The sequence below is a fragment of the Podarcis gaigeae genome, assembly GCF_964106915.1.
Source record: "Podarcis gaigeae genome assembly, chromosome: 1".
NCBI classification, from domain to species: Eukaryota; Metazoa; Chordata; class Lepidosauria; order Squamata; family Lacertidae; genus Podarcis; species Podarcis gaigeae.
In genome coordinates this window covers 11,740,253-11,764,964 of record NC_139678.1, presented here as the reverse complement: position 1 = coordinate 11,764,964, position 24,712 = coordinate 11,740,253, and the positions used below count along the sequence as shown (strand labels likewise).

The window sequence follows — 24,712 nt, the reverse complement described above, 5'->3', positions numbered from 1 at the left end:
TTACTGTATTCGAAGTTTGGCTGTGGTTACTTGGCTGTGAATTATACAGAATTATACAGAATTATACAGCCTCACAAAAGCCGAAAAGGCACAGCTGCTAGATGAGACCTGGGAGGAGTTTTAGTATATTTGATTAAGAAGTTTCAGTTACAGTGAGGGTGTTGCATGCTGCTGTGGTTATATAAAACTAGAGTTGGACATCTGGCTGATCTCTTTATGTTTTTGCCCCTTTCTTCTTCCTTGATATATGGGGGAGATTTATTGCTTGTGAATTGGGACACGGTGACTCACTCTGACAGAATGAGCTCGCCTGAGGGCACCGAAACCCTTTGTAAACATCCTTTTGTCAGGGACGCCCAGAGGTTTGCTGAGGCCTGGGGCAAAAAAACCAAAAAGATTGCCTATTTATTACATTTGCATTCTATTCGTACTCTAAGTAACTTGAAGTGGTGTGGATAGAATTGCTTCATTTTAGCTTGACACCAGCCCTGTGAGGTGGGCCAGGCCAAGCGACAGGGATTCACCCAAGGTTATCCAGAGAGGTGGGTTTTTTTGTTTTACTAACTCAGCAGGGAGTTGAGTCTCAGGGTGCGGAACAGCCTTACACTCGACTGCTGACATTTGCAGTGACCCAGAATGCAAACCCTGTGCAAACCGGGAGTTAACTGTACAGTGGTACCTTGGGTTAAGTACTTAATTCATTCCGGAGGTCCGTGCTTAACCTGAAACTGTTCTTAACCTGAAGACCACTTTAGCTAATGGGGCCTCCTGCTGCCGCCGCACCACCAGAGCATGATTTCTGTTCTCATCCTGAAGCAAATTTCTTAACCTGAGGTACTATTTCTGGGTTAGTGGAGTCTGTAACCTGAAGCGTATGTAACCTGAAGCGTATGTAACCCAAGTTACCACTGTACTTATCTACAGCTTTTCCATCAGGAGTTGTGCCCAAAGCGGCTTAGAACAAACATTCAAAACATCAAAACAGAGAACGCTGGAAATTCAAATATACAAAATACAGAACATGTCATTAAATTCAAAATAATTTAGCAAACAGACTGAATTCAATACTACAGAAGAAAGAAAACCCAATCTAGGCTTAAGTACAAAAGTCTCTTCCTCAGCCCAGAGGTGTAGGAAGGTCAGGTGGTACTCGGTGCGGAAAATTTATTTTCACCCCCCCCCCATTGATTTTATTTTATTTTTGCCTGCAAAAATGGTTTTACGTTATTTCGTATTTTCTTACAAAGAAATAATAATAAGTAATAATAATAATAATAATTTATTTATTTCCCGCCCTCCGCGGCCAAAGTCGGGCTCAGGGCGGCTAACTTCAGATACATAACATGGTATAAAATTAAACAATAATTAAATTACCTCCTAAAAGGTTAAGGTTGGGAACAGTAAGTGCTCCACTGAATTAAATTTCAGCCTTCACGACATAGGAAAATGGTCAAGTAAACAGCTATTTTTGTGGAGGAGGGTCAAGACATTAACTGATATGCATGAAATTTCATATATAGCTATATAATCCCTAGTGTGGTAAGATAAGACCTTTGGAGCAGGCGTTTTCAAAAAAAGTTTTTTATGAACTGCCCTAGTAGGGCAGTAATTGTTCCTTGATAATTTGTCACCCACCTCCATGATGGAACCTGGGTTGACTGCCCCCCGCCCCCCTTCCTACGCCCCTGCCTTGGCCCAGTATACCTGAAGGAGTGTCTCCACCCTCATCGTTCTGCCCGGACACTGAAGTCCTCCTCTGAGGGTCTTCTGGCTGTTCCCTCACCACAAGAAGTGAAGTTACATGGAACCAAACAGGGCCGCCTTGGTAGCGGCACCTACCCTTTGGAACGCCCTCCCATCAGATGTCAAGGAGATAAAAGAACTATACAACTTTTAGAAAATGTCTGAAGGCAACCCTGTATCAGGAAGTTTTTAATGTTTGATGTTTTACTAAGTTTTTATATGTACCGTAGGCTGCATATAAAATATTATTATTATTATTATTATTATTATTATTATTATTATTATTATTCCTGAGCTTCCTGGAAGTACCAACTGCTGGTGCAGGTCCTATTGCCCTTCGAAAACGATGGTTCAGATTTGCGAATGTCCCTGATCCAGCTCACAACTATTGCTTCTGTAACCGTTCCAAACCAATGGAGCAGCAACTGGAAGTAGCTGCTGTTGTGCATCTGACTCACTTCGCTATATGTGCAGGATCCTATCGGTGGCAGATCAAGCATCGGTCTTGCCTGAAGCTGCCTCTTTGCAGCCCCGGTACAGACCTCACAAGCTCTTCTCCATCTTTGAATTTGCATGAGTAAGACAATGTGCCACGAGTCTGTTGCTCGAAGATATCCTGCTCTGCCCTCCCTACAGCGATTCAGGCAGACTCCCGAAACAGGAAAACGAAGCTCAAGGAAGCATCGGAGAATGCCAGTCTTCAGCTATCTCCAAAGCTTGTCTCGTCTTGCCTCTCTCTTTGAATGATCTTTACTTTGGGAATGGAAGATTCCAAACTCTATCCATGGTGGGCAAGGTAAAAAGTTATTTGAGGTCACCATGCCTGTAGAAACCCCTGTTATTGTTTTCACCAGTAAAGGGCCTTCGGACACCTTTCCTGTGGTTGGCAGCTATTGAAGTTAGAGGTGACTGAAGAGGTGATTGAAAAACAAACAAACAAACAAACAAACAAACAAACAAACAAACTGTAAACAGATAAGAACATTGGCAGGATTATTGTAATAACCTGCAGTTTTATAAGAGGATATATTTAAAGCAGATGAATAAAGGAATAAATGAAGTTATTTTGGATATGCAGAAAATATTGGAAAAGTAAATTTTATGAATCGCAGAAAGGGGGGAAGGAAGTCAAGTTTTGAAATGTGAAAATGACTATAAAATTATTGAAATGTATAAAATTGAAAATCACAAAAAAGAACTTGATCTCTGTCATTTGGTTGAGGGCTATCCTGGGCTTGACACAATCACAGCTATAAAAGGCAACCCTCATTCTATTATCGATATGGGATTGTAAGGAGGCCGCGATTTCCATCAATGCCGTACCCTTTCCTCTGCAGTTCAGTTTCCGCTAATACCTATGTTGTTTGTATCAGTGCCCGCTATGGCCAATGCAAATGCAATTATGGAATTATTCACACAATCAATTTCAATGCATTTCAGCGGGAGGGGAAACAATAAAAAACAATGCAAAAAAACTGAATTATTTGCATAACCTTTGCAGGCAAGATGGCAAAAGCTGCTCATATTCACTTGCATAATTTTCATTCCTGACCTCGGACAAACATGCAAATTGTTGATCTTTCCACTCCTATTTCTGCTTGCAATGGCCCATCCAGCATCCTGTTATCACAGTGGCCAACCAGATGTCTGTGTGAAACCCTCTAGCAAGACCTGAGCGCAAAGAGCCCCCACCTGCCCCACCCCCATTGGCTTCCAACAGCTGGTATTCAGATTTGTGGCTGTTTCTGACTCCACAGTCAGAAGCACAGGCATCACAGCACTGACAGCCTTATCCTCCATGAAGTTCTCCAGTCCTGAGCCAGCCTGGATAGCGCAGTTGGTTAGAGCATGGTGCTGATAATGTCAAGGTTGTGGGTTCGAGCCCCCTATGGGACAGCTGCATATTCCTTGTATTGCAGAAAGATGATCTTCAGGGTCCCTTCCAACTCTACATATCTATGACTTTATTATTCTATTCTATTTTATTATTATTTTTCAATATTTTTAATTAGCAATTTCAACATAACAAAGTATCAAAACATATCCTATTCATAATTTCCCCCCTTCCCCCCTCCGCATCAAATCCTTCTCCCCCCAAGACTTCCCTCAGCTCCTCTCGCTGATTTCTCCACACGTATTATTCTCTGCGTATTGTAAAATTGTAGAAATCTTTATATTCTCTGTCTACTATGTTAACAATCAATACATTTGTGTATGTTTATTCAAAACCTGCCAAAGAGTCCAGTTCATTTTGTTGTCTTTTAAAGCAATTTGTAAAAAGTTCCCATTCTTCTTTGAAATCACAGTTGTCCTTCTCTCCCGCAGTTTGTATGTCAGTTTAGCCAGTTCTGCATAGTTCATCAATTTCCCTTGCCACTGTTCAGGACAAAAGACTTTATTATTCTATTTTAAATCCATCCAAGTTGTCTCCTGTGGGAGCATGTCCCCTACTTTAACTAGGCACGATGTGAAGAAGGACTTTATTTTACCTGCCGTGAATCTCTCAACATCCAGCTTCATTGAATGTTCACAAGTTGGCTGGATGCTGAACTAAATGGACCTTCCATCTGATAACTCTTCACATGTTCTTACATATGGACTGTTGCATATATACCGGTAAACCATGCTTTGCTTCCTCTGTACATCAAGCCTACCTCATTTTAACATTTTTGGAGAATATGGTCTCGACCCTTTAAATAGCTCTCTCTCCCCCTTTCACCACAACCAGTCAGCTGTCCTCCTCATTCCTGCAGGTCAGACCTGTGGGCTCTTCCTGATGAGACACATGCAACCTGACCCCCACCTCCCCCCTCTCCCCACCCAGCTGTTCCTCCTTCGTTTCCCTTCCCTGGATCTAGTCAAAGTCACTCTGGCGAATTCTTTACGCCTCTCAACATACAAGAGGAAGGGCAGCGGGGTTAGAGGGCAGGGTATTTTAAACAAGTCTCGGCCGGGGGGAGGGAAAGAAAGAATCTTCTGACACAAAAGAAACAAGTGGGATTTATTGGGACAGATTGCAAAATGGAATTAATAATTGGTGGATGGTCGTCTGGACTGATAGGTGTACAGTTAAGACTTTTGTACAGACAGGCTGGGTTTCTAGTCTTACCAGGGTGCTGGCCGCTTAGTACCAAAATCAATATCCATGCAGGGCCAGTTTGGTTTTTGCTTTGTTTTGTTTTGCTTGTTAGCCTTTGGGCAAAAGACTCTCTGCACCTCCTCCAATTTCAGCTGTCTTCATAGGTAAAGTTACAGATAGGTAGCCGTGTTGGTCTGCCATAGTCAAAACAACAAAAATTCCTTCCAGTAGCACCTTAAAGACCAACTAAGTCAGTTCTTGGTATGAGCTTTCGTGTGCATGCACACTTCTTCAGATACACATGTGTATCTGAAGAAGTGTGCATGCACGCGAAAGCTCATACCAAGAACTGACTTAGTTGGTCTTTAAGGTGCTACTGGAAGGATTTTTTTTTTCATAGGTAAAGGTAAAAGGACCCCTGACCATTAGGTCCAGTCGTGGCCGACTCTGGGGTTGCAGCACTCATCTCGCTTTTTGGCCGAGGGATCCGGCATACATGTGGCCAGCATGACTAAGCTGCTTCTGACGAACCAGAGCAGCGCACGGAAACGCCGCTTACCTTCCCGCCTGAGTGGTACCTATTTATCTACTTGCACTTTGACGTGCTTTCGAACTGCTAGATTGTCAGGAGCAGGGACCGAGCAATGGGAGCTCACCCCATCACGGGGATTCGAACCGCCGACCTTCTGATCGGCAAGCCCTAGGCTCTGTGGTTTAACCCACAGTGCCAGAAGGACTGAAGCTGAAAGGGAGCGAGCATGGGATGAGAATGTCCCTTGCCTGAAATTGGAGAGCCACCACTAGTCCATGGGCTTAGTTCGACCTAACAGGCCTCTCTATTTGGCCTATGAGGCCATTCCAGCCCAGCTATGCCCACCTGCCTTATACTCGATGTTGTAAATAATGCCAGATGTGGGAAGGTACAGCCAAAAGGGGCTTTGCTGGACCACCAATCAGTGCTTGCGAAGCCCCTTTCAAGGCACAGGATAAGATGCTGCACATCGCTTTTGTTGGGGGTACCCATATTTCAAGTTCCGAAGGGGATCCAATCATCTTCTTGCTGCTGCATTAATGTCCACAAATCTGTCCAAATAATGTTCATAATTCTATCCAGTCCTATCTTGCTGTTCCCACATCTCATCTTGTTATTTTCATATATTTTTCCTTTTTCTTTGTGACCTCTTCTGATAATCTCCTTAAGCAGGTAAAAACAAGTTGTAATCCTGTGTGAATTTTTCCGTTCGTCCAATAGCCATATCAAGATGGTTTCCATATATCATCACTTCCATAAATAAAAGCACTGTTTCCATCATTAATCTTCGCAAATCTGTCACCTTCTTTAGTCCTCTGAGGAGGTTCGCCTGCAGTATAAAAACAAATCCATTCCTCCTCCCTGACATAAATCTTTTGACAGAACTTGCCAAAATGGCAACGCTGTTTTTTACTGCGTCATCCCAAAGCTCTTGTACTTTCCTCGATCTCCTTAAAACATGCTTTGGTTAGAATTTATCTCCACACAGTCTTAAATCATCCAGCTTAGGTCATTTAAGCGGCATTTCTGACTTGTGAGGGGGGATTATTGGTTAATCACATAGAAGAAAGAAAGAAAAGTCCCCTCCCATCCAGTCCCACTGCCGACATACCGAGCCTTGATGTGTCTTCTCATGATATATTCCTGTTTGTCCGACTCGTCTTCTTTCACAGAGGTCCCTTCAATTAGCAATCTTTACTCCCCATTCTTCACTTGAAATATGTGCATTTGCTTCTTCCTAATTGTTTATTTTCAAGTTGCTGCAGCTAGTGGCGCGAATCAGAGACAGCGTCCAGGAGAGCCGAAGTCCACACAAGGGCATTCTGCCTAGTGCCCTCACCCCCTCGAATCCGGGGGTGATTTATGGGCACAGCAGGCAAGGGCAGCCCCCCCCCATTCCCTTGGGGGGGCAGGGAGCCTGCATACTCCCATAACAGCCTCTTAATTACCTCGTGTGGGTCGGAGAGATGTTATTGTCGGCCATCTTCCAATGCGCCCCTAGTGGCACCCCCATCCTTATATACAGTGGTACCTTGGGTTAATAACTTCATTCCGGAGGTCGGTTCTTAACCTGAAACTGTTCTTAACCTGATGCACCACTTTAGCTAATGGGGCCTCCTGCTGCTGCCGCATTGCTGCTGCATGATTTCTGTTCTCATCCTGAAGCAAAGTTCTTAACCCGAGGTACTATTTCTGGGTTAGCAGAGTCTGTAACCTGAAGCGTATGTAACCTGAAGCATATGTAACCCGAGGTACCACTGTATATACCGTATAATGGCACCACCTTGTCCAGTGACTTTCATTCCAAGGAAACACAAACCAAGGTGTGTGTTGGCACTCCTGGAACAGAAGACAGGAGTGTCTTTGTTTAGAGGATTCCATCAATAACCTTGATATAAATGCAATGGTTAAATGAATTAATTCAATGTGCTTAAGAACCCACTTTTCAATCTGGGGTGAGTGGGCAGGAACTTCCTTTGATGCTCTCTGCCTTCCCTCAACTAAATTTTAAGAATATCTGAAGAGGGCTTATCTGTATGCACTAGCAGGGGCATACATTGTTTTCTAAAAAATAAATGAGAAGCCTGCATGTACTAAACACAAGGTTTAGTGGAGACCTTTTTCTGAATAGATTAAAAAAAAAAAAAGCACAATTTTTCATTACAGAAGATGAGTCAAGGAAAGAATGTGTGGCTAATTCAGATGAGAGGGGACCCTGGGGCGGGATTTGGAGACATGTTAATGCAAACACTTGGGAAGTTATCAAAGTGATATTATCATCTCTTGAACGTGTTTCGCAGCTTGAAAACAGCCTTGCATAATTGCATCTGAAATATAAAGGGAAAACGAACAGAGATATTATGTCTCTTAGCAAGACTGTGCCTAATTTCCTCCTCTCTGATGATTCTGTTTTCCAGGCTCTCCACAGTTTTCGACAAAACCCTTCAGCAGCATCCGGCTAATGTTGCTTTCTGAAATGCTACATTGAAGACAAAGGTTAAATTTAAAGAGACTTCCCTGTGGCTTCCTTCCAATGTAACAGTTTGTGGATGGTTGTACAATCGATGATGCTGACTCACCTGTTTGTCTTGTGCCAGGTAGGTTGTCCAATTTCTTTCAATAATTATCATATATACTGAGCTGCTTGTATGTTTACATCCCTTTTTAAAAAAGCAGCAGCAGCAACACTTTTTTGGGGTGGGAGAGCAATTGCAAAACAGCCCTGGAAGGGGTGTTGGTGACGGCATGGGTACTATGCAACTGGCACTGTGCACTGTTAATGTCTACTGTTAATATTGCCTTCAGCTGATTCCCCACACTCCAGAGCTCAATCTGGGAGATTTCAATGTGCGTTTTTAAATTTTATTTTGGAAAATAGCAGGTATGCAACATCCAGAAGAGATCCACGTCTTGCAGCATAAGATTCTAGAATTCCGAGCTTAGTTTGTCAACATCTGCATTATTTCTCTTGCAGGTGCTCCGGAGTCAACACTTCTGATCCATGAATCAAAAATGTAGCAGAATGTTCAAGGTATGTTTGCACTGAATCCAAAAATACTGCTTCCAAACTATCCCTAGTGCCATACCAAAATTATTAGAACATAGCTCAGTTGGTTAGAGTGTGGTGCTGATAAAGGTAAGGTTGCAGGTTTGATCCCTGCATGGGGCAGCTGCATATTCCTGCATTGCAGGGGGTTGGACTAGATGATCCTCAGGGTCCCTTCCAACTCTACAGTTCTATGATTCTATAATTCTATAAAAAAAGCCTGCCTCCTGGGTGAGGCCAATGGCCCATCTACTCCAGCTTCTGGTTCTCATAATGGCCAATCAGATGCTATGGGAAGCCCGAAAGCAGGACCTGAATGCAACAGTTCTCTCCCCACCTGTGGTTCCCAGCGCATGGTATTCAGAGGCGCACTGCCTCCAATGGTGGACTTGGAACATAGCTATCATGGCAAATAGCCACCGATAGCCTTACCCTCCACAAATTTGTCTAATTCACTTTTAAAGCCATCACATTTGGCACCCAACTCTCCATCTTGTAAATTCCATAATTTAACTACAGTCATACCTCGGGTTGAATGTGCTTCAGGTTGAGTGCTTCAGGGTTGTGCTCTGCAACAACCTGGAAGTAACGGAGCGCATGACTTCCAGGTTTCGCCGCTCGCGCATGCGCAGACACTCAAAATGGCATCACACGCATGCGCGGAACCGGCAAAATGCAACCTGCACACGTGCTGTCGCGTCTTATGCTCCATTCAGGATGCGAACGGGGCTCTGGAACGGATCCCGTTCGCATCCCGAGGTACCACTGTATGTGGAGAAGCCCTTTCTATCATCTGCCCCAAGCCTTTCACATCCATCTTGATTGGGTGAGTTCTACTATTATGGTAGAAGGAGCCAGCCTTCCTTCTAAGAGTCTGTGACGTTACTTTTCCTTGGTGCCCAAAATCTTTCCAAATGCATTTGATTAGCTGGGCATCTTGCTTCGTTGCCCCCACACAACGTCCTCTGGCTCCATCTCGGTTTTCCTGTGTGATTATGTCCAAGAAACACCCTGTCTCCTTGTGCCTCGGTTCCTCCATTTGTTACCTGTCATTTATAGAAACCTGCCATTATTAGTGTAAAGGTCAGAGGAAAAAATGACTAATGGCCGAAGTGCGAAACAATATTCAGCCCAGAACTGTTTTCTGGGGTGTAATGTATGTGTCTCTCCTGTTTCTTGGAGCGATGGCTGGGCCAAATACAATGTAAAGGAAATGTCCTTTCATCTAATATTAACAATCAGAGTCCGGGAGAGGGGAGGGGGAGGCGGATTGACCTTAGCGTGAACATAATTCAAATGAGTAATAATTTCCTGCTATTTTAGGGCAGCCTTCAATAAATTTATTGTTCTGCAGTTTCATAAGGTTAGGCTGGGTTGCTGGGAAAGCTGATATTGCTTATCAGGCTTGCGCCCAGTCATTATGGTCTCATGAATAGCGCCCTCAGGCTTGTCACTGCTGGCGATTGAATTGATACTGGCTCCGGGGGAACCTGGGGAGGACCCCGGTTTCTCAAGGATTGCAATGAGATAATAAGGCTGGTTCACACAGTCGGGAACGGAGGAAAGCTGTAAACACATTGCAATTTGTAACCTGTACATCAGTTATAGGGACATATAGGTCTACACACATAGGGACGGGGGAATCTGCCAGTTTCAGTTTATCTGTTTCTCATTTCTCCTGGCCTTAAGTCCAGCTCTCCTCATCTACACACCCACTTGCAATTAAAAAGCAACAAGACGTCGCCGCGCAAATTCATCAGCGTTTGCGTACAAATTTCTCCTAACGTACACATTCGTATAGAGTTTTGCTTAATAGACACGTTTTCTGATTTCCTCCGATATAATGAATTTCTAGAATGTTATTTTCATGAGTATATGCTTTTCTGTGCACTTTGCTTGACCAGAGAACTGCGCTGCAAAACTTGCAGAAGGTTGATTTTTGAAAGATGGGCTGCATTTCAGCTGGCGTTTTGTTTTGGAAAATGTGAACCTGGTAGATTTACCTTTGAATGTGCACAGAATGAAATTTGCGTCTTGTTTTTTAGATTATAGGACTGAAGACAGAGGCTGGCTTGCTTGTTATTGATCTTATGGCAGCTTGTCATGGTAGCTATGACCTACCTCTACGGTTGGAGGCAGTTGCTGGGAATCAGAAGAGTGTGCGTGCGTGCGTGTGCATGCATGCATGCGCGTGCATGCACGCAGAGGGTGAGGAGTTCTGTTGAACTGATTCAGCTACAGGGCTCTTCTTATGTACATGCAGGTCCCACTTAACAAACACAATGCATTCCCTGTTCATTAGGTAAGGGTTCACATGCATTCCCTGTGTTCATTAGGTAAGTGTTCACATAAAGTCCACAATTTCCACTGATTCCTATGGGAAAGCGCGTTCTCCTTCATGGAGAGCACGTTTTGCGGTGGGGTCTAACAAGACACCTCACTGTTGATGGGCGGGAAAAAGTAGTTGGCCACCTTTCCGATTGGGCTCCTCTTGTCGTTGGGGAGAATTTGATGTTGCCATTTTCCTATTGACAGCCAAGAAGTCTTTTATTCCCTGCGTGTAGCGTTGAGCTTCCTCTTTTCGCTGCACGCATTGGCTCACCCGCCCACGCTTCCTATATTTAGCGTTGTTCGCATTGACCTTGCTATGCCGGTCATGGGGTTGCCAGCTTGATGGATTCTCCTGAAAACATAGAACATAGAATCATAGAGTTGGAAGAGACCACAAGGGCCATCGAGTCCAACCCCCTGCCAAGCAGGAAACACCATCAGAGCACTCCTGACATATGGTTGTCAAGCCTCTGCTTAAAGACCTCCAAAGAAGGAGACTCCACCACACTCCTTGGCAGCAAATTCCACTGTCGAACAGCTCTTACTGTCAGGAAGTTCTTCCTAATGTTTAGGTGGAATCTTCTTTCTTGTAGTTTGGATCCATTGCTCCGTGTCCGCTTCTCTGGAGCAGCAGAAAACAACCTTTCTCCCTCCTCTATGTGACATCCTTTTATATATTTGAACATGGCTATCATATCACCCCTTAACCTCCTCTTCTCCAGGCTAAACATGCCCAGCTCCCTTAGCCATTCCTCATAGAACATATTTGATTCTATGTTGTCAAGAGAATCCATCAAGAGTGCATATTTTGTTTGGTTTTTTTAAATAATATTTTATTAAAGTTTCACAAAAATTAACAACAATAAAGTTAACTCACATCACAAAACCAACAAACACACACATCAAAAATACAAACAAAAAAACAGAATAACAAAAATAAAGAAACATAGAAAAAGAAAATTCAAGATTAAAAAAACCAACTCTGATTCAATTTAATAGCCTTCCAGATCTTATTTTCCTTGCTTCCACCCGCCTTCCTTTCCGTATTCCATTTTAAAATTAGTTCAGCAATTATCATATTATTCAAGTTCATCCTTTATCCTTCCCTTTACACTCTTATTTATCTTAATCACTAGAACCCCTTCATTTCATTTACAGTGCCTTTAGCATTCATAAATTTTACAATGTTTTTGTAGATAAACTTTAAACTTCTTCCAGTCCTCTTCCGCCTGTTCTTCTCCTTGATCTCGGATTCTGCCGGTCATTTCTACCAGTTCCATATAGTCTATAACTTGCACCTGCCATTCTTCCAGGGTGGGTAGATCTTGTGTCTTCCAGTGCTTTGCGATGAGTATTCTTGCTGCTGCTGTGGCATACATAAAAAAGGTTCTGTCCTTCCTTGGCACCAATTGGCCGACCATGCCCAGGAGAAAGGCCTCTGGTTTCTTTAGGAAAGTATACTTAAATACTTTTTTCAGTTCATTATAAATCATTTCCCAGAAAGCCTTGATCCTTGGGCAGGCCCACCAAAGGTGAAAGAATGTTCCTTCCATTTCTTTACATTTCCAACATTTATTATCGGGCAAATGATAAATTTTTGCTAGCTTGACTGGGGTCATGTACCACCTATAAATCATTTTCATAATATTTTCTCTTAAGGCATTACATGCCGTAAATTTCATGCCGGTGGTCCACAACCGTTCCCAGTCAGCAAACATGATGTTATGACCAATATCTTGTGCCCATTTTATCATAGCAGATTTAACTGTTTCATCCTCAGTATTCCATTTCAACAGCAAATTATACATTCTCGACAATACCTTAGCACTGGGTTCTAGCAATTCTGTTTCCAACTTCGATTTTTCCACCTGGAAGCCAATTTTCCTGTCCGAGTTGTAGGCCTCTCTTACTTGGAAATAGTGTAACCAATCCTGCACCTTATCTTTAAGTTTCTCATAACTCTGCAATTTCAGTTTGTCCCCGTCCTGTTCCAAAATTTCCCAATATTTTGGCCAATTCGATCTCATGTTAAGTTTTTTCAAGGCCTTAGCTTCCATTGGTGAAAGCCACCTTGGGGTTTTATTCTCCAAGAAATCTTTGTATCTGACTCAGACGTTAAACAATGCTTTTCTGACAATATGGTTTTTAAACGCCTTATGAGCTTTATCCTTACCATACCACAAGTATGCATGCCAACCAAAAACATTATCATGTCCTTCCAAATCAAGAATGTCTGTATTCTCAAGAAGTAGCCATTCCTTCAGCCAGCAAAAAGCTGCCCTCTCATAATATAGTTTAAAGTCCGGTAGGGCAAACCCCCCTCGTTCCTTTGCATCAGTAAGAATTTTGTATTTAATTCTGGGCTTTTTGCCCTGCCAGACAAATCTAGAAATTTCTTTTTGCCACTTCTTGAAACAGTCCATCTTGTCAATTATTTGTAAGGTTTGAAACAGAAACAACAATTTTGGCAATACATTTATTTTAATAACTGCAATTCTACCCAGTAAGGAAAGCTTTAGATTTGTCCACATTTCAAGATCTTTTTTCACTTCCGACCAACACTTTTCATAATTGTCTTTAAATAAGTTAGCATTCTTCGAAGTCATATTCACCCCTAGGTATTTTACTTTTTTCATCACTGTTAAACCTGTTTCTCCCTGAAACCTTTCCTTCTCTATTGGTGTCAAATTCTTTTCCAAAACCGTTGTTTTTAATTTATTAAGTTTGAACCCTGCCACCTGACCAAATTCTTGTATTATTTCCAAAGCTCTTCTAGTACTAGGGATTGGCTCCTGTAATGTCAAAACTAAGTCATCTGCATAAGCTTTCAGTTTGTAATGTTTAGTTCCGACCTGTATACCCTGAATCTGTTGGTCCCTTCTAATCATGTTCAGCAGGACCTCCAGGACTGAAATGAAAAGCAAAGGGGAAATTGGGCAGCCTTGTCGTGCATATTTTGTGATTTTCAGAGATTTATAAGATTTCTGTTTATTTGGTTTTGCAGAGAGTGCATAATTTATATATTTCATACTGTTCAGTGTTCTGTATAGATTGTATAAAGAGTTTATATTGACATCACATTGCACTTGGTCATTGTGTTGCCTTGGATATTACTGATAATTGTTTGCAACACAGGGGTTTAATTGTTTGGTTACTTATTGTCTTACACTGGCCAGCCAGATACTTATGAGAAGCTCATAATAAACAGCAGGTTTCTCCTCCTTGTGATTCACCGCGACAGATATCAGAGACATGCTGCCTTTGACAAGGAGGTAATAAATAGCCACCAGGAACAGCAGCCACTGATGGCCTTAGCCTCCACAAATTTTCTATTCCCCTTTTAAAACCATCCGCGTTTGCCATCACCAACTTGTGGGAGCAAATTCCATTTTCGAAGAAGTGTGCAAGATGGGTTGGGAAATGGTTCGGTTTTTAAGATATCGTAGCTGCTGCATTTTCAAGCACACACACTCCGTTATCAGTAGAGATGGGTGACTCCATTTCGCTTTCTCTCTGCTTCCTATGTTTCTGGTTCCATTCTCCACACCAGTTTGCAAATATTGTTTTTAAGTCCTTGTGAAAGTTCACCTGTATTTTAATGTGAATTTTCACACTGTGTACAACTTTGTAAACAATGTTGCCTAGGATACATTCCCTCCCCCCCAAAAAAATTGTTGTTGTTGTTTAGTCGTTTAGTCGTGTCCGACTCTTCGTGACCCCATGGACCAGAGCACGCCAGGCACTCCTGTCTTCCACTGCCTCCCGCAGGTTGGTCAAACTCATGTTGGTAGCTTCAAGAACATTGTCCAACCATCTCATCCTCTGTCGTCCCCTTCTCCTTGTGCCCTCCATCTTTCCCAACATCAGGGTCTTTTCCAGGGAGTCTTCTCTTGTCATGAGGTGGCCAAAGTATTGGAGCCTCAACTTCAGGATCTGTCCTTCCAGTAAGCACTCATGGCTGATTTCCTTCAGAATGGATTGGTTTGATCTTCTTGCAGTCCATGGGACTCTCAAGAGTCTCCTCCAGCACCATAATTCAAAAGCATCATTTCTTCGGCGGTCAACCTTCTTTATGGTCCAGCTCTCACTTCCATACATCACTACTGGGAAAACCATGGCTTTATCTATACAGACCTTTGTCTGCAAGGTAATGTCTCTGCTTTTTAAGATGCTGTCTAGGTTTGTCATTGCTCTTCTCCCAAGAAGCAGGCGTCTTTTAATTTCATGACTGCTGTCCCCATCTGCAGTGATCATGGAGCCCAAGAAAGTAAAATCTCTCACTGCCTCCATTTCTCCCCCTTCTATTTGCCAGGAGGTGATGGGCCCAGTGGCCATGATCTTCGGTTTTTTTGATGTTGAGCTTCAGACCATATTTTGCGCTCTCCTCTTTCACCCTCATTAAAAGGTTCTTTAATTCCTCCTCACTTTCCGCCATCAAGGTTGTGTCACCTGCATATCTGAGGTTGTTGCTAGTTCACAAAAATTATGAACCCTTAAAATAATACATGTTTGTATGTTATTTTCACTAAATGTGCATTTTTAAATGCACATTTTTAAATGCACACTTTACCCCATTCAACGCAACTTTCTACACAATACTTGGCTGAAGATGCTGCACTGCAAAGTCTGGGGTAGTATGAATTTAGGAAGATGGCTGTGTTTTGGTTCGTGCGTATAGTTTCAGGAATTCTGAAGTTGGTGGTTTCACGTTTAAATGCCAATGGAACTGAATTTCTCCCCCATCGCTCTTCGCCAGCCGTGCAGCGCAATTCCACTTTAAAAAGCAAGAGAGGAAACCTTTTCTTGTTTCAGATCAGAGCCATTGTTTAAGCTTCCTGTTGTTATTATTCCGACACAAAGAATTTTAGGTCTTGGCTGCCGACATTCCAAAGCGACCCTCAGGTTCTAAACAATGTTTCACCCTAGGAATGTTTTCCATCTTGGAATCACATCATCTGCATTTTTTGTAATAATAAAAAACCAATCTGGATATCTTTCATGTGGGTATATTTTATTGAAATATCGACGTCCCTCCCCCCCCAATTAAGAAACTGTTCTTTTCATCATCATCATTAAATTAGTTCAATAACAATGTGAGTTTATTTTTATTTCTAAGTAGGATTTATTTTACCCTTGCAACTGAATGTCCTTTTGTTTAGCTATAACATGTCTTGGCTGCATCCTCTGCCAGAAATTGAACCCAAAATAGCGCCCAGAAATGAATCAATAAAATGCTATTTTCCTTTTCATTTTATGACTTGCATGTCACTTGCATGTTGGTGTTTTTTTTTTGAAAAAGAAACACACAGAAATGACACATTTTCTAAAAAGAAAATAAGGAAATCATCTGTAGACTGTGCTTACGCAAATAGAGCTTTTTGATAGACTTGAGACTGTTAATTTTTTATAAAGGAGAAGCTGCAATCCAAAACACACTCACTAGTGAAGAAGACCCAGTAATCCCAATGGGGCTTCCTTTTAAGCAAATATGCATAGGATTTTGCTGTAAGGGGTTGGATCTTAGTTTAAAAACTTCGAAAAGTTCAGCCTAGTAGGTGTATAATTAACCTGGAGAGGAACTAGGACAGGTAAAGCAAACTCAGCCCTCCAGATGTTTTGGGACTACAACTCCCATCATCCCTGGCCACTGGTTTTGTTAGCTAGGGATGATGGGAGTTGTAGTCCCAAAACATCTGGAGGGCAGAGTTTGCCTATGCCTGAACTAGGAGTAGAAATGGATATTAGGCCAGAGAAAGTTCCAGAAAGACAGAAAGAAAATGGCAGGTGGGAAACCGAATCAGTACCTCCAGCACCTGAAAAGTTTGGACAACTACATCAATGTCTGTTTGGGTTTCACAGAAGACTTTCTAAGTAGAATGTGCTGCCAAGTATTGTTTTGGGGAAAGTGAATTTAAATAGGTTTGCATTAGAACAAGAACAGAACCAAGTTTCTCCCTGCCCCTAATACTGGTCAACGCTCAGTAGGACAGTAGAACTGAGACTCCACCTGTCTGGACAGTATTTTATTTCAGGCAATGAGATCGCGAGAGGATGAATCCCTCAGCTTTTAGTCATCTCCTTGACTTCTCTCTGCACACGGTTCACAGAATGCCAATTCCCAAGAGTTAACTGAGATCACTTTTATTACTTTGGAACAGGGGTCAGCAAACTTTTTCAGCAGGAGGCTGGTCCACTTTCCCTCAGACCTTGTGGGGTGGCCGGACTATATTTTGAAGAAAGAAAATATGAACAAATTCCTATGCTCCACAAATAACCCAGAGATGCGTTTTAAATAAAAGCACACATTTTACTCATGTAAAAACATCAGGCAGGCTCCACAAATAACCCAGAGATGCATTTTACATAAAAGGACACATTCTACTCATGTAAAAACACGCTGATTCCTGGACCGTCAGCAGGCTGGATTTAGAAGGCTATTGGGCTGGATCCGGATCCCAGGCCTTAGTTTGCCTACCCATGGGAAAGAGTAACCTTCTTGGGCTATGCAGATATAGCAACAGTTGAAAATATATATAAATTAAAACTTAGTCACTAAAATATAACCTAAATTTATCATTTAAGGCCTTAATCATTATGATAGCACAGCTTTTCCCTAAGTTTTATGGCAATTGCACAGAATTTGGCTACCCTTAACGTGATCTCAGGATCCTTGTCCTCTACCAGGGATTTTAGACATTGAAGTTTGGATTCATTTTGGAGATTTTTGCATAGCAGGGGTAATAAATACCAAGCGTATAACCCCATAGAGACGGCAGCGTAACAAGGCATGAGAGGCAGTTTCTACCTCCATCAAGCCGCAGGGGCAGACTCGTTCCGCATATGGTTTATCCTCGAATCTGCCCTGCAAAAGACTCTATTGATGGAGGATCTTTCTCATAGTCTGAAGAGGGTGCCTGGGACTTGGCTTCAATGTCTGTCTGGCTCGTTGCATTGCAAATTTATTTATTTTAAAAATGCACACATCACAGCGCCACAGAACTATTCCAGTGTTAAATGGTGCACAAATGAATGTCCAGAATGCGCCTATTCCTGTGTCTTCAGCGTCTTGTTTCCTCAATAGTCTTCTGCAGTTTGGCACCTACCCAGATTAGGCAGAGAGTGTCCTGGTTGGAGGGTCTAAGAAAGCCGATAGGGTGCTCAGGGATGCAAAGCCTCTGTAGTAAAACCGTGAGACGTATTTTGTGCACACACAGTAAGCGGAGAAGGGTCTGGTCGCCGGCTTGGAATCTGAGCGCTGGCAAATCCGACTGGGAAGCAAGAACGCGAGCAATGTGGACGCTTGAAGTTTCTCACAGCGGCACATGCCATTCATTCGATCAAATGTGGGAAACGGTGGAAGGTTTTCTCAGCTGTACAGGAGCAAGTGCCTCCCTATGTTTGCATGGCCATGGGAACACTGTGCATGCACCCTGCTGCAGTCGTTGCTGTGGTGCCCCATTGCAAAGCACAAAGGGAGGTCTTGGCCAGGGCTGGGCAGCAGTGAGAGGCCTCCCTGGACCCCGGCCTTCCCATCCGCTGCGTTGCTGTGCTAACTGGGAGGGAGAAGGGTGCTGTGGTACGATACGATACGATACAATATCTTTATTGTCCTTGTCCCATACAGAACAATGAAATTGAAAATTGGATTTGATATCCCACCTTATCACTACCTGAAGGAGTCTCAAAGCGGCTAACAATCTCCTTTTCCTTCCTCCCCCACAACAAACACTCTGTGAGGTGAGTGGGGCTGAGAGACTTCAGAGAAGTGTGACTAGCCCAAGGTCACCCAGCAGCTGCATGTGGAGGAGCAGGGAATCGAACCCGGTTCACCAGATTACAAGTCCACTGCTCTTAACCACTACATCACACTGGCTCTCTACAAAATCTACATAAGACATAAGACATTCAAAAACCCCTAAAAACTCTGAAACCCCATTTTAAAATACAATATACTATAGAGACTCCTTATGCTGCGTTTAGAACCAGAATTGCATTGCGTAGAAACTGTTTCTCAGGTGGCTAGTCCTAGTTTTTATAACCCTGTACCTTCTTCCAGAAGGCAGAAGCTGAAAGAGATCATTTCCGGGGTATGCACTATCCTGCGCTATCTCTGCAGCTTTCTTATGGCACCTGACAGCATAGATTTGATCTAAGGTGGGAAGAGTGCACCCAATTATTCTCTCTGCAGTCTTTACAACCCTGGACAGCATTGTTTTTCCCCAAACCACACACACAGACCAAAGGTCAGTGCAGTGCACTGCTGTCACATCATGCTGGCCTTCCCACCACCAGAGCCCTCCCCTCTCTCTCCCGGCAAGGACAGTGATGTGGCTGACAGCAGGCCAGCACCCCTCCCTGCCCACCACCCCTGAGGCCCACTATATAAAAAGGCATGCATTGTGGCTGCGAAAAGACAGCGGCAGGAGGTGCACACAAAAGGTGGAGTTCGGAGGGTGACAACATGGGAACGGGCCTTTTGTGTGATGGCTCCCCGACTGTAGAATGCTCTCCCCAGAGAGGCTCGCCTGGTGCCCTCATGACGGGCAAAAACATTCCTTTTTACTCAGACCTTTGGCCATGAAATAATCTATGGCGTCTTAAAGGTGTGAGGGCAGGGACTGTTCTCATGATTAATTGTATTATAATGCTATTGCAAGGGACGCAGGTGGCGCTGTGGGTTAAACCACAGAGCCTAGGACTTGCCAATCAGAAGGTCGGCGGTTCGAATCCCCGCGACGGGGTGAGCTTCCGTTGTTCGGTCCCTGCTCCTGCCAACCTAGCAGTTCGAAAGCACGTCAAAGTGCAAGTAGATCAATAGGTACCGCTCCGGCGGGAAGGTGAACGGTGTTTCCGTGTGCTGCTCTGGTTCGCCAGAAGCGGCTTAGTCATGCTGGCCACATGATCCGGAAGCTGTATGTCGGCTCCCTCAGCCAGTAAAGCGAGATGAGCACCGCAACCCCAGAGTCGGCCATGACTGGACCTAATGGTCAGGGGTCCCTTTACCTTTTGCCTAATGCTATTACAATGGTATATACAATGTTTCTTTGGTCTATCTCTAGCCCAGTATTGTCTACACTGAGTGGCAGCGCCTCTCCAGCGTTTCAGTCAGGAGACACTCCCAGACTTAACCGAAGATGCTGTGGAATTACGACACCAGGGAACGATGTTTACATCATGGCATTTTTAAAATCCTCAGCCTTCACGTCTTCGAAGGTGTGGCTTTCCTGATCATTCTTAACATTTGCCTGAAGAGTAACTGAAAAGTCTTGTTTATGGGATTTGAGGCCCTCCCCTTGTTGCAAGTGATCCTGTACCAAGTTGCAAAAGTGTAAAATGGAACACAACCGTTCGGCCGTCCTGCAGGAGACAAATAGCCCAGGAACAGAAAGAAAACCTACCCAAGTGACGCTGACACACACAAAAAACCACGCATACACTAAGTAAAAGAACACAAATTTTATCACCCCACCCCACCTCCCATCTCCCCCCTCTTTTCTTCCCCACCCTATGCTGCAAATAGCACCAGTATCTCACAACAAATATAACTGCTCTGTAGAAAACACAGCCTTCGAAAGAGACAATGCTCGTGCTTTTGTAAATGAGGAAAACCTTTCATAAATATCATTAAAAACCAAAATAATAATAATCAAATAGCCCATGAGATCGGGGGCAGGTAAATAGGCAACAGACTGTTAGCTACAGGCTTCCACAGTCCACAAGGGGCCACGGCAGACCCTTGGCAGACATCAATACAAAAAGGGATCCCCAAGCCGTCATCTTGGAAAACTACTGACCTAGTTAGCCTACTCTTCTCCATTTCCTTATCTTTGCTGCCCTCTTCTGTTTGCAATGTTCTCGCAAACAGAGCAGGCACTATTGGGAAGAAGAGATCTGCAGGGTTAGACCAACGACGGCACATCGAGTCCAGCATCCTGTTCTCACAGTGGCCGAGCAGGTACCTGGGAGAAACCAGGGAGCAGGATTCGAGAACAAGAGCCCTCGCACCACTGGCGATTCCCAGCAGCTGGAATTCAGAAGCACTGCTGCCTTTGAATGTGGAGGGAGAGGACAGGCATTGTGGACAGACGCCATTGCTAGCCTCTACCTCCATGAACCAGGTTGAGAAAGGCTCAACTTCAGGGTAGCTGCAGTACTTCCTCATTTATTTCATTGAGAATGTTCAGCTGGATCAGTTTTCGGGGATCCTTAAGAATACCCACTTAAATCTTAATTGAAATTAATAATAATAATTTTATTTATACCTCGCCCTCCCCAGCCAAGGCCGGGCTCAGAGTGGCTTACAAGCAATAATAAAAACAAGTTAAATGATTACAACTTAAAAACAAAATTAAAATACAACATTAAAATGTTGAAACATTAAAATATTAAAATGTAGCCTCATCGCAGGAGGAGAAGGAAAAGAAAAAAGAAAGAGAGGGAGGGAGGGAATCAAATTGGCTCCAAGCCAAAGGCCAGGCGGAACAACTCTGTCTTACAGGCCCTGCGGAAAGAAATCAGATCCTGCAGGGCCCTGGTCTCATGAGGCAGAGCGTTCCACCAGGTGGAGCCATCACTGAAAAGGCCCTGGCTCTGGTTGAGGCTAATCTGACTTCCTTAGGGCCCGGGACCTCTAGGGTGTTGCTATTTATGGACCTTGAGGCTCTCCGTGGGGCATACCGGGAGAGGCGGTCCCGTAGGTACGAGGGTCCTAGGCCGTGAAGGAACAATTATCCACAATATTTTAAATAATAATATGATATTAACATTCATAAGTACCAACCAGCTCTTCCCAGGATTTTTTTTTTTAGAAACCCCCAAAATAATGTTTTTTGTTTTTGTTTTAAATGGATAAAGCAGTTTGTGAGTTTGGTCCCATCGCGCCAAAGTCATGTATTGGTCTGCCATCTTGATTCAAAATGGGGCCCGGTGTATAGGTGGTGTCTCCCCAGCACAGTCAGCTTGGTATTTACAGTTTTTACGCGCCCTGACCTAGCCACTGTGATCCACGTGACGGTCACCTCCAGACTTGATTACTGTAACTCATTCTACGTGGGGCTGCCCTTGAGACTGACCCAGAAACTCCAGCAGGTGCAGAATGCCATGGCGAGATTCCTTACGGGATCCTTGTCGTGGGATCACATTCACTCGGTGCTATACCAGCTGCACTGGCTCCCGGTGGAGTACAGGATCAGGTTTAAGGTGCTGGTTTTAACCTTTAAAGCCCTATACGGCCTAGGACCCCCATACCTACGGGATCGCCTCTCCTGGTATGCCCCACGGAGGACCGTACGATTTTCAAATAAAAACATCTTGGAGATCCTGGGCCACAGGGAGGTTAGGCTGGCCTCAACCAGAACCAGGGCTTTTTCGGCCATGGCCCCAGTCTAGTGGAACGCTCTGTCACAAGAGACTAGGGCCCTGCGGGACTTGACATCTTTCCGCAGGGCCTGCAAGACAGAGCTGTTCCACCAGGCCTTTGGCCAAGGCACAGTCTGACCCCCTCCTTTGGTAATCCTCACAGAACTCTAGCCCAATGGTTGCCATTAATTTGCCTCTGAATTGATTTTAGAATGAATTGATTTTAGAATGTATTTCAATTAATTGTTTGGGATTTTATGTAAACTGTGTTATTTTTACTGTTGTTAGCCACTCTGAGCCCGGCTTCGGAGGGCGGGATATAAATAAAGTTGTTGTTGTTGTTGTTGTTGTTGTTGTTGTTACATATGTACAAGAAACAGGTACAGTTCAGGATTACGCGTTCGAACCCGTTGAGTCAGATTCGGGGAGTGGCTTCCTACAATTCCCACACCGACAAAGTAGGTGTGGGAATTGCGCAAGACGTCTTTGATCCTTACATTTCATTTCCCTCCTTGTCCATGCTAATTTGAAAGCCCCCTCCCTTCCAGAGTCTTGAGCTCCCTTCCCAAGCCTCTGGGTGGTTGAAGGGCTCTGCAGCATCCCTGATCCCTTCCTCCTCCTGGCTAATCTTCGCCCTCTCTTCCGCTTTCACAGCATCCCTGAGCCCCTGCTCCGCCTCTTCTATCATTTGCTCCTCCGAATTCTCCCTGACACCCGGCATCCAAACATCTACAGGAAGCCCTCGTGCCAAGTTTGGAGACAGCTGAACCTCTGCAAAAGAAAAAGGAAAGAAAAAAAGAGTGAAGTCATGCCCAAGTCACATTTCAGTCTTCCATCTTGATTCAAAATGGTGCCTGGTGTCTAAATGGCAATGAAGACTGTTTGGCAATGATCTATTGAGAGGCATCCAAAAACAGAAGTACTGTTTTGGGGGGACAGGGATAGGGGAGGTGTGGAGGACTCTCTGGTCCTGAATGGGGTAACTGTGCCTCTGAAGGACCAGGTGCGCAGCCTGGGAGCCATTTTGGACTAACAGCTGTCCATGGAGGCGCAGGTTTATTCTGTGTCCAGGGCAGCTGTCCACCAGCTCCATCTGGTACCCTACCTGCCCACAGACTCTCGCCAGAGTGGTGCACGCTCTGGTTATCTCCTGCTTGGACTACTGCAATGCGCTCTACGTGGGGCTGCCTTTGAAGGTGACCCGGAAACAGCAATTAATCCAGAATGCGGCAGCCAGACTGGTGACTGGGAGTGGCTGCAGGGACCATATAACACCAGTCCTGAAAGATCTACATTGGCTCCCAGTATGTTTCCAAACACAATTCAAAGTGTTGGTACTGACCTTTAAAGCCCTAAATAGCCTCGGTCCAGTATATCTGAAGGAGCGTCTCCAACCCCATCATTAAGCCCGAACACTGAGGTCCAGCGCCGAGGGCAAGAAGTGAGGTTACAGGGAACCAGGCAGCGGGTCTTCTTGTTATTGGCGCCCTCCCTTCAGATGTCAAGGAAATAAACAACTATCTGACTTTTAGAAGACATCTGAAGGCAGCTCTGTTAGGGAAGTTTTTAATGTTTGATGTTTTATTGTGTTTTTAATATATTCTGTTGGGAGCTGCCCAGAGTGGCTAGGGAAACCAACCAGATGGGTGGGGTATAAATAAATTATTATTATTATTATTATTATTATTAAGAACAAGCAACAAACCAGCAGACAAACCGCTTTCTGAAATATGTTGTAGATGTATATTTGCCTTAAGAACTCCTGATACATGATTTTATTGAATTTCCCCACAATATCCTCTCATTAAAGGTTCCTACTCCTTTGACCCCCAGACAAGCTATTATTTCTTGGTCCTCTTGGTCTTAAAACCTCTTCAAGTCTGCCCCCAGGAAGGTTCTCATTTCCCCAGTAAAAATCAGGTCTCTCTTTCTCCCCCGCTTGATTTAAAAGAGTGTTTGCTTTGACATGTGGTGTTGACAATTTGCATTTTAACAGTTTATAATCATTTTAATCATTTTAAATCGCAGTCTCGGCTGCCACAACTGTCAGTATTTAAGAGTGAATAACAGGGACGTGAGGCCGATGCAGAGAGCCTGCCGCAGATATTGTCTTCCTAAATCAAATTGAGCCCTGCTAGGCCCTTGTGGGTGCTTCTCGGAAACACCTGAAGTCCTTACCTGCAGAACAATTACCGGTATTATGTATTCATTTGCGTGAAAGGCAAGTTGCATTTTTAAGGGGGACACGGGGAGGAAATAGTTTCAACAAGGTTTCATCTTACTTTACTGGACATAGATTTCAAGGCAAATTTGGAGCTTCAGGGATATTTACCGTATTTTCCGCTCTAAGACATACCAGACCATAAGACACACCCAGTTTTTGGAGGAGGAAAACAAGAAAAAAAATATTCTGAATCTCAGAAGCCAGAACAGCAAGAGGGATCTCTGCGCACCGAAAGCAGCAATCCCTCTTGCTGTTCTGGCTTCTGTGATAGCTGCGTAGCCTGCATTCGCTCCATAAGACGCACACACATTTCCCCTTACTTTTTAGGAGGGAAAAAGTGAGTCTTATAGAGCAAAAAATACGGTATGTGTAAGGGGCAGGCAAACAGCATCAGGAGCT

At 43.9% G+C, this 24,712-nt stretch overlaps 2 long non-coding RNA genes across 2 annotated transcripts in view; both read left to right on the top strand.

Moving 5' to 3' along the window:
- Window positions 1-24,712, top strand: part of LOC310845196 — a 280,162-nt gene that overhangs the window by 171,913 nt on the left and 83,537 nt on the right. The gene's annotated exons all lie outside the window — the stretch shown is intronic.
- Window positions 7,651-23,409, top strand: LOC310844794. The gene is made up of 3 exons (XR_014564325.1): window positions 7,651-7,951; window positions 8,329-8,385; window positions 22,744-23,409. It is a non-coding gene; the product is annotated as an uncharacterized lncRNA (long non-coding RNA).